At 37.1% G+C, this 10,000-nt stretch overlaps 1 long non-coding RNA gene across 1 annotated transcript in view; it reads right to left on the bottom strand.

The window, feature by feature from the left end:
- The window catches only part of LOC122325262, a 1,897-nt gene extending 674 nt beyond the window's left edge, over positions 1 to 1,223 (bottom strand). Inside the window, exons 1-2 of the long non-coding RNA XR_006247277.1 lie at positions 1,014 to 1,223; positions 1 to 12 (exon numbers count right to left, since the gene is read on the bottom strand). The exon at positions 1 to 12 is cut by the window's left edge and continues 674 nt beyond it. This is a non-coding gene — a long non-coding RNA (uncharacterized LOC122325262). The remainder of the gene's footprint in view (positions 13 to 1,013) is intronic.
- Between the last annotated feature and the right edge of the window lie 8,777 nt (positions 1,224 to 10,000).

Below are 10,000 nucleotides of genomic sequence, written 5' to 3' on the forward strand. Positions count from 1 at the left end.
GACTCATTGAACCTTTAAAGAGATGCAACAAAGACAGATTATCTACATGGACATCTCTGTGTGTGTGTGTGTGTGTGTGTGTGTGTGTGTGTGTGTGTGTGTGAGAGAGAGAGAGAGGAATAGAGATGTTCCCCAGGAGATAACCGCATGGATGCACCTTGAATTATTTAAAGTGTCCTGAAAGAGACTTGAGAAATGTTTCACTGTTGAGTTAGACTCCAAAAACTGATAAAGTGGGAGAAATATTTTGAATTATCACTTAAAGTGTAACTGTGGACGTTTTGAAGTGATTGTCTGTGAATATTCCAGTTGTCATTAAACTGAAGCTCCTCATGAAAGCAATTAAATAACAAGCATTCATACACTTTTGGCTGCTTTGCAAAAATTTAACTAGCAATTTTTTGAGTCAAAAATGGTTTCTGCAGCAATTTTTTTGTTGCATTTTTTTCAACATTTTTCAGTTTATATCTAGTTTATATCTTACTACTCTGTTTGTTTTTATTTATTTAATTTTTTATTTATTTTATTTAGTTTTTTTTTTTGCCTTCCAGAAAACAGACCTGTGAATAAAAAAACCAAAAAACGAAAGGAAATGATGACTTTTATTCTGGAAATGACAGGTTTATGTCGTTTGTATTTCATGCAATTCAGAATTGTGAGGCGAAAAAAAAAAAAAAAAAGCATAAAAGGGATAAAAAGTCTTTCGCTGCTGAGGTGGAAACGGGTTTGCACAGAAATGCGAACCTTCGAAATTTCGGCTTTGAAAAACATCGCGCTATTTGACGTGCTGAGTTTGGAAGTAGGCGTGTTTGAACGCAGAGCAAGCCTGTCCTTCCTTCGGTGTGAATTATTTCCTCGCTCGTTTCATCGTTTGCCAGCTGAAGATGATTAGGGTTCGGGCTATGTTTAAAAGACGACTGCTAAACTGCTCCGTGCGCTCACCACTCAACAAGTATCTCTTTTGAAGCAACAGAAAAACACTCCCAGCATATGTGCCTCCATCTGTCACTTACCTACTGAAGTCGTCAGAATATATCTTACTGTTTGTTCCTCTCTCTCCCAGCATATGCCTGTGCTCGCTCGCCCGGTCTCCATTTTTTAGCTCTTTTATTTTATAAGGTTTTTACTGTCTCGCTCATATCTGCTGAGCTGGCGGAGTGTCTTTAAGTGCTGATACAGGCCTTCCTCTTATGTGAACTGCTGACTTTACTGAGTTTCCTCAATCCCAGTGGTGTCTGATGTGTGTGTGTGTGTGTGTGTGAGAGAGAGAGAAGGAGATCCAGCCGTGTTGTGTGTCTCAAACAGACTTGACTATCAAATGAGCCCATGCACATGAAAGAAAGCACAATGATATCTAGAGGTCTTCGGGCTGAACGAAGAACAGATGTTGAACATGTCTTGGCCTTAATGGCGGTAAAACACGCAGACTTTTGAGCCGAGGCACTGCGGGGATGACGTCATGTTGTTGGCCAAAACCCAGAAGAGAGTTGCATTTTAACACTTCAGTTTGCAGAAGTCGAAAGGATTTCGAATGGGTTTTTGGCTTATTATGCAAAATGAATAACATCCGTAGCAACTCATTGTGATTTTTTGCTACATTTTTACTTGCTAACAAGTTAACCTACAGAAGTTGTTGGGAAATGAAACGTCATCACTGTAGAGATAAACCCATCTACTCAGTAGTACGCTTTAACTCACACTTCCAGGGAATTAGTATTTTATTTATTGTATTTTTATTTTATATTTCATTTCTAGCATTGGGTAAACTAGTAAAGTACTAAAAATTTAACTAGTTTACCCAATGCTAAAAATAAAATAAAATAAAAAAAACTTTTACTTTTCTTCACAGAACTCTGAGGGAAAAATCTGAATCATGAGACTTACATTTTTTCATTGCAGGATATAAAAGTGCAATTATTAGAAGAAAAGCCAGAACAGTAAAAATTTACAATTTCAAGAAAAAGTGGGAACTGTGAGATAAACATTTTGTTTTGCAATTTATTATTCGATGGTGAAAAGTAAAAAATAAATTAACTATAAATAATAATAATTATTGATGATAAAAAAGGATGCAATTTTGCTTTTTTTTTTTAAATCTGTGAGCTTCCATGATTGTTTTAATTATACAAAAATTTCCATCATGCTGCATACAGTTTTTTAATATCTCAAAATATTTTTAAATTCTAAAAAAAACCTGATTGTCTGATAAAAGACCATCACATACAGTTTTTTTCACAAAATATTTTTAATATGATATTAGACTGCACGATACGTGATTTCTTTACCTTACAAAGGCTATATATGATGACGTGTGACGAGCTCAAGCAAAACAGGCAAAAAGTAAGGAAACCAAAGCCGCCCAAAGTTAAGAAACAAGTATTAAATTCAGCAAAATATGACGCACGGCCGTGTCAACAAGTCCATTATTGGCGCTTCTTTAAAAGTACAGCTTTCCAAGTGAAGTCCATCGAGTGAATGGTAATATGCAAACTGGGATAAAGACGCAGTTTAGACATTCAGCCCTGAAGAATCATCGGTCGACAGTACGATGAAAACAGACCACCAGAAAGAAAAGATTTTTTTTTTTCATCCAAGCTTCGCACATAATCTTTAAGTTTCTCGTGAAGGGATTTGGAATGGAGTTGCATTACTTACAAAGGATTGTCTTCATGAGTTGGACTTTGAAGCTCTGACGAGGTCTGCTAGAAAACGAGAAGCATCTGAGGACGGCTGAATGGAGTTACAACGCTCAGAATAAAGTCTAATCTCCAGCTCAATACTGAGTGCAAAGAAGACGCTCTGGCCGCTCACTATATATGGAGGAAGCACATCACGGATTGCATTATTATTTCTCCTTACCTCTGACATTAAAGGATAGATGCAGGTGGACATGAAGATCAAAGCTTCTTTGCTCTGGATCCGACTGAGTCAGAATGACTTGCTGGAGCTCAAAGTGAGGCCTTGTAAAAGCAACAACGTGAGAGTGACAGATGAAACAAGAGCAGCACATCGGTCAATACGTTCTGGCAAAACGAGTCTCCGTTGCGTCACGCGAGGTTTTATTGCACTGTTGTCCATTCCAGCTTGCAGAGATGCAAATCTTATTAAACACGAAGCCGGAAAGGTTTTTGCGTTTGGTAATTAATTCAAATGTACACCTTTTGAGCGGAAGTTGCACAACTGTTTGAAAATAGTCGGAAATGCTTGTCGAGCAGCAAAGCAGCACATTAGAATGATTTCTGAAGGGTCATGTGACGCTGAAGACTGACGCTGAAAATTCAGTTTTGCATCACAGTGATGAATTACATTTTAAAATGTGTTCCAATAGGAAACGGCTATAATAAATTGTCATAACATTTAACATTTTTGCTTTATTTTTGATCAAATAAATGCAGCTGCAGAAGAAAATCTTACCAGCCCCAAATCTTTTGACTGGTACGGTGTACAGTACCTCAAACATCATATTAAGCATTTTGTCAATGTAAATCATACATTTAGTTTTCTAAATGATCAAAAGCATTAAAAAAGGCTTTCAAAAACCCTTAAAAGGATTTAATGAAACATGAGATGTCAGAAAAATGCCTGTTGCTTGAGGTTAAGGTTGATTGGACTGTGGCTATAAAATCATAGGCTAAAGAGTTATTATTTTATGTTTTTTTTTATAACTAACTTCCAAAGACTAAAATTGATTATAAAGTTACTGCCAAGGAGTCTTGAGTGTTTCTCCCAGCCTTAATGATGTCACGTCAGAGGCATTATAGCACAGAGCTCCAGGTCACGGAGATCAGACACCTTTCCATCCATCAACCGCGCTCTGATCCATCACCATCACTCACAGCGGATGGGAGAATCAGAGCTGCGAGAGATTGCTGGGAGACTTCCCATCCCCTATTAGAAATGATTTCTGATTTATGTCTAATAAATCTCAATTACTACTAGCACCGCCGCCGGACTGAGGCCCGGAGAACGGAGCGCGGGCAAAGGCAGTCAACGTCAAACCATCTCCAATCACAGATGGAGGATTGATAGCGTGCCGGGGGGGCTCTGGAAAGGCGACAGCATTGATTATGGCTCTGGGCTGAGCACCGCGCAAGAACAATGCAATCACTGCGCAACCTCAAACAGAGAGACTGACACACGATAGATGACGCCAAACTCGGAGAGGAGCATTTTTGCGTGAGTGACGCTTTACTGGCTTGCATTTAGGGATTTCGACTTTCAAAATATGTCATTTGCACTAGCGGGTGACCTGAATGACTAACTTAGGGAAGTAAAATTTCAATTCAGATATACTCGATGTAGATAATGCATTCTGGGAAATGCAGTCTAATAGGCTTTTCCAGCTTTTTGTTCAACGCGAAAGTGGGTGAAGCTTCTGGTTCATTAGAGTAGAATAACATGTAGCAAATGATAAAAATGTTTGCACTACAAACCAGTGTGTTCGTAATTAAGATTAAAATAACATAAGACGCGCCGATTTTCAATATCAAGCAGCAAAAGCTAAAAAAACCGAATGCGGATGAAACAGGAAGCTAAAACTGTATTTACAAATGGCCACACCCATTTTTATGTAATGAAAAAGGTGGCTGAAAACCCTTGACCTTATGTTTTCAAAGTAGTTTGTGATCGGCCAAGATTTCCTGTTTATTAGCCGCTGTAGGGAAAGAACGAGAATAATAACATCGTAGAGTAAGAAGGTAAAACAGTTTGTATTTCGGTACAGGATCCAAGGAGATGAGAGGCGGATAGAAGAGCGATAAGAGCTAAACAGAAAATAAACACTTAATATATATGCTAGACAATATTCTGATGTGAGTGAGAGAGGGTCCAAGGGTTATGTAGCGCGTGTTTGACCGGATGCAGCAGTGTAATCAGGCCAGTGTGTAATTGAATGCAGGTGAAACCAATCTGTGCAGTGGAGTATGGGAAATGAAGTCCAGGGGGATGTGCAGCAGTCTGTGTGGTGTGATAGTTCATGTGTTAGAGGAGTGACCTTTGGTGGTGAGCAAATGGAGGTCCATGGACGTTATTGGGTGTTAAATATGGACAAAGCCTGAAATTAGGTCGTTTTCAACCAACAGTCGGGTTAACTTTTTGGGCAGTAACCCAACCAGTGGATCAAAAACAACCCAATCGCTGGGTTTGTCCATATTTTACCCAGTGCTGGGTTTAACCATTTTTTAACCATTAGCATTTTTGGTCATTCGTATAATTAAGATTATACGTTAAAATTAACCGACACGTTTAATTTACAAACGGCTTGTATGGTATTCTCACCTTTAAAAAGTACTTGAAATTAAGAAATAAAATATTATTGTTATTTTAATATTTAATGTTTTAAGTTTTACTTTTATTCCATCATATATTCTAGATTGTTTTACGTCAGCAAATATTTAAAATGCATATTCAGCAGGAAAAAAAATAATTTTAAACAGGTTGCATTGACTTTTCTAGTTTAAATTTACGCTCATATTTATTTGAGTTTCAGGTCGTTGGAATTGTTACATTTTAAGTGTTTGGTTCGGTTCTGAGCTGAGTTTGCGCTCAAGTATTTTTATTTTAGTTTTGGGTAAAGTACTTAAATCCTCTGAAATGAATGAAAAACAACAGAAGACTGATGATTCTGGCGGTGCTGTGTAAGTCAGCGATAGCGGTGGTTTTTTATAAACGTGTGGTGGGATGTTCTGCTACGTGCAGTCAGGGTCTGTCATCCAGGTTAAAATGATGAACACACTGAAAAATGAAAACTAACACTGTAGCTCACTGCCTCCAGCAGCTTATTGCTTTATTTTTAACACAAATGCATTGAAGGTGAATCTTCCTGACCACAAAGAGAGGAGAAAATTCACTATAAATTTTTAAAAAGCTAGTATGACCATCCATCTTGGGGAACGAAGCTGGATGCTCTTGCAGTAGAAATATGAACACATTGCAGTAAGAAAGGAAAAATGGGCTAAAGTCTACTGGTGAACATGGTTTCACCAGTTACAACATTGTTGTTGATCCTGGAAACAATCAACCAATCAACCAATTAGATTTGAGGGATGCTTTTCATGGAGATGTTTGTTTTAGGGTTACGCCCTTGTTAATCAGCTATCGTTTCCTACTGATTTTAAGAACACATTTTGGGTAAATGTTTACTGGAAGACCCCTCTCCAGCTCCAACTGTGGCTGTTGTTGCCAGGTTGAAAAACTTTCGTGGGATGGTTATGTTTTAGGTGAGAGTTTAAGTTAGTTGTGTTGCCTTTTTTCGTCGCCACTGTTTTTAAACAAAGTCGACATAACGGCTCGTTCAAGTTAATTGGGTCTCCTCTCTCATTCTCATTGGGTTAGTTGTTAACATCATTAAAATTGATCAGGTGCAATGCCATCTTTGAAACATCTCTTTTTGAAGGACATCCGAGTGCATCTCTTTGTATTGGGAAACATCAAATTCTCCCAAACTGTTCACACAATTAAATTTCAAATTTGAAATCGCTAATTAAATCTGACCTCAACTGTGCAATAATTGTTGCTTCTTTTGCTCAAATAGCGTTATAAAAACCTTCTTTCTCGGGCGAGATCAGCCGTGCCGACTGTTGCTATAGCAACCGGAACTTCTAACAGCAGATCAGCGATTGGCCGCATTATTTAGAAGGCGGGGCTTCTTGTGATTAATTGGCCATTTTAAGCATTGCATTTTAAGCATTGCATGTCTTGGGTAGACGGTTGATCTGTGACTTTTTACATTAAAAAATGAAACCCCAACACATGTGCAATAATGGCAATATAATTACTCAATATATCATTTAATCATGACGACACAATTCCCAGTATCTCAGTATTTTTTTTTTTCTTTAAATTGATTGGATTTCGGGGTTTTTTCTTGGTAGCCGAGAAAAAAATCCTACAGACTTGAAGGAGGGTCCCGAGCCATTTCTAGAGATGTGATGTGTGAGTCTAAGAGACTCTTTCAACTTCTAACTAACACTTCATTTGCTTCTGATCGTACCAGCCCGTGTAAAATATTCAACAACAGCAGCTCTTCAGATCACTAGGAACATCATAATTTGTCCATTTTTACTCGCCAGCTGTGTATATTCCTAAAGTAAATGTGATCTCCATTGCACACAGTGTTACGCATCCATCTTTCCATGTCAGTCCTTGGATCTTTATTTTAAAGATGTGCTGCTCGCAGACGGTCAGAAGAAGGGTGTCGTGAGATTTGCATTTTTCCCCTGATGCTTTCAAGAAGCTTATTTTAATATGCAAGCTCAAGTCTTGTAATAAATAAAACAAAAATCCCACGAGGGATATTATGTTCATGGGAATATACAAAGCAGAGATTTTCAGCTCATTTGAATAAAGGTAAAAAGTGCAAAAAAAACGTCAGAATGCCTATTTTAATTGGGCAAGAATCGGTCTAGAGTTAGTTTGCCTGCGCTCTGCTACAAACACATTCACTGCCACAAGATGAAGAACAGCGTTTAAATAAGTTATTTCGGGGTGCTTTGCAAAAAAGTAGAAAGATGTTGTTTGTTTCTTTATGTGATTAGTAACAGCAAGAGCTGAAACGTACTGTACTGAACGCCAGGGTCCTGTGCCATTCAAAACTGAGGAGAACGTTTCTTTCACTTCGTCAGTTCAAGGTCAGTTCCTAATATTCGAAAGAATTGCTAAAGTAAAACGAATCAAATTCAAGTGTAATTCCTAACGTTTTTAAATAAATACGACACACGGGATGCAGAACTGTACATCGGATTAGAATTTTTAAAACAGAATAAATACAATTCCATCTCGATATGAAATATTTTAAACAAAGGTATCAAACAAATTCAAATTTTAGCTTGAGGAAGTAGAAGGTAAACAAAATAATTTACATTTCAACTCAATTAATACTATTGTAAATCAATGTGGCAAACACAATGCAGAACTCTCATGCGATTTTTTTTTTTTTTAACTGAAGAAAGTAGAAGTTAAAAATAATTCGGGTAAGTATAATGTTTTAATATCATTTTTTAGTTAATGAACTACATTTAATTTTACAGTATTAATAAGTCATAAACATAAGCATTTATAACTCTAAATAGGCCATCTCTAATGTATACATAGCCAAGTCTTTTGAAATTTAAAATAAGCTAATATTTGAAATAGTATTTAATTTTATTTCATTTCTACTTCCTTGCACTCACATGGTAATTCTGCTTCCTGTTTGCTAATACATTAGATTTTTTGTTATTAATTAAGAGTTATATATATATATATATATATATATATATATATATATATATATATATATATATATATATATATATTTTTTTTTTTTTTTTAAAGTATGAGATATATTTGTGAGATTTCCCAGCCTTAAATTTTTTTTTGACTATAGTTGATCAAGACCGTCTTACCTTAGACCCGGCCTGAGTGATCTGTCATTTGCAGGGGAAACATACTTCAATTGGACTGCCAACATTAGTGTTTGAAGTTAGTTCGCAACTTCCCAAGAGAGGGGCACCTAAAGACATTTAAAAGCAACGCGGACTAGAATGGCTTCGATGAAAACAGCTCTGAGATGCCATATACAAGATTTGGAAAATCATATAGACTCTAAATACTGTAGCAGCCTCTCATGCGATCATTTATTCTCTTTTAACTCAATACTGTAACATTAGTGTTTGCACAAAACACCTAAAGACATCAGTTCTTAATGAAAGACTCTCTGTAGCGCCCTCTCGAGTGCCTAATGTGTTGCAAGTTACAGGTAAGGAAACAATTAAGCATTTACGCGGCGTGTTTAAGACTTGGACGGACGCGTGTGAGTACAGATTGATGTGATTTTACCGAGCACTGGACAAATGCAGTGAAAAGACAGAGTCAGAGAGAAGGTCTGAGAACAAAAGCGCCATTGTGAGTCAGAAGGAAAGACGATGATGATGGTTAAGGAGGTCAGATAGCAAGAAAATGACATCGGAATAGAGAACGAGTGCTCTCAGAGTGGAGCAAACAACAGAGAGTGAGTCAAAAAAGTCACACGAAGAAAGCCCGGAGGAACATGTTGCTGCTCAGAGGTTGCTCTTTCACAGTTCCAGACACTTAATGGAGTTCTCATGTATGCCGCATTCAAAATGAAAGACCTATGGACCTTTACTTTAAGGTCCAATTCTTGCTATTAACAAACCGTCAGCTACAACTTTTGCTTTAGTAAGCTATTCATTTGCTGCTTATTAACGTGGTAGTTGTTACATTAGGTATCGGGTAGGAATAGGGATGCAAAGGATGTCTCTATATAAGAAGCGGCTGCTATACTAAAGTGCTACTGACGTTTCTTAGCAGAATTAAAAAATTGACATAAATGCAAAGGCGGCACATATTAAGAGTAAAGAGCTAAATGAATACGGATAGCAACTCAGATTTTCGATTTAGAGAGAATTTGATGAAATGGGTTTTTACTAAGATCTCTCATTTTTTTAATAATGTTTTGAATGTATTCATGGAAGGATTTGTTGCCATTTTTTCAATGCTTCTCTTAATAAAAACAAACGTCCAGACAACCTCATTAGTGTATTATTTTGAATGACATTTGCTCACATTATAGTAATGAGAATTTAGAGAGGAAAATGATGTGCAACACTACGGACCTTGGGAAAAAAAAATGCATATATGTTGCTATTACTTTATCTAGATTTAAGGATTGTGTATAATGTGTGTATATTGTCACAGTGAAAGAATTGCATTACATTATTTTTCATCACAACTTAACAAGAGGGATAGACAAAGGTCGGCTGATTTCGTTCTGTTTTTACTTGCATTTGTCTTGTGTAATATGACTCGATGCCTATCAAAACCGCTGTCTAGTTCCCTGCAGCGCTACAGATTATGACCGATCTCATATCCTCGTCCTCGTGTGATGTTCATCTATCTGCACATCTGTCCGCCGTCATTAATGTCATGATGAGCGGCGTGCGTGTTTGTGTTTGTCTTTGTTTGGCAGGATTTCCCCTGTATGAGCGCATTCAGATGGAAG

The sequence above is a fragment of the Puntigrus tetrazona genome, chromosome 20, assembly GCF_018831695.1.
Source record: "Puntigrus tetrazona isolate hp1 chromosome 20, ASM1883169v1, whole genome shotgun sequence".
Taxonomy (NCBI): domain Eukaryota; kingdom Metazoa; phylum Chordata; class Actinopteri; order Cypriniformes; family Cyprinidae; genus Puntigrus; species Puntigrus tetrazona.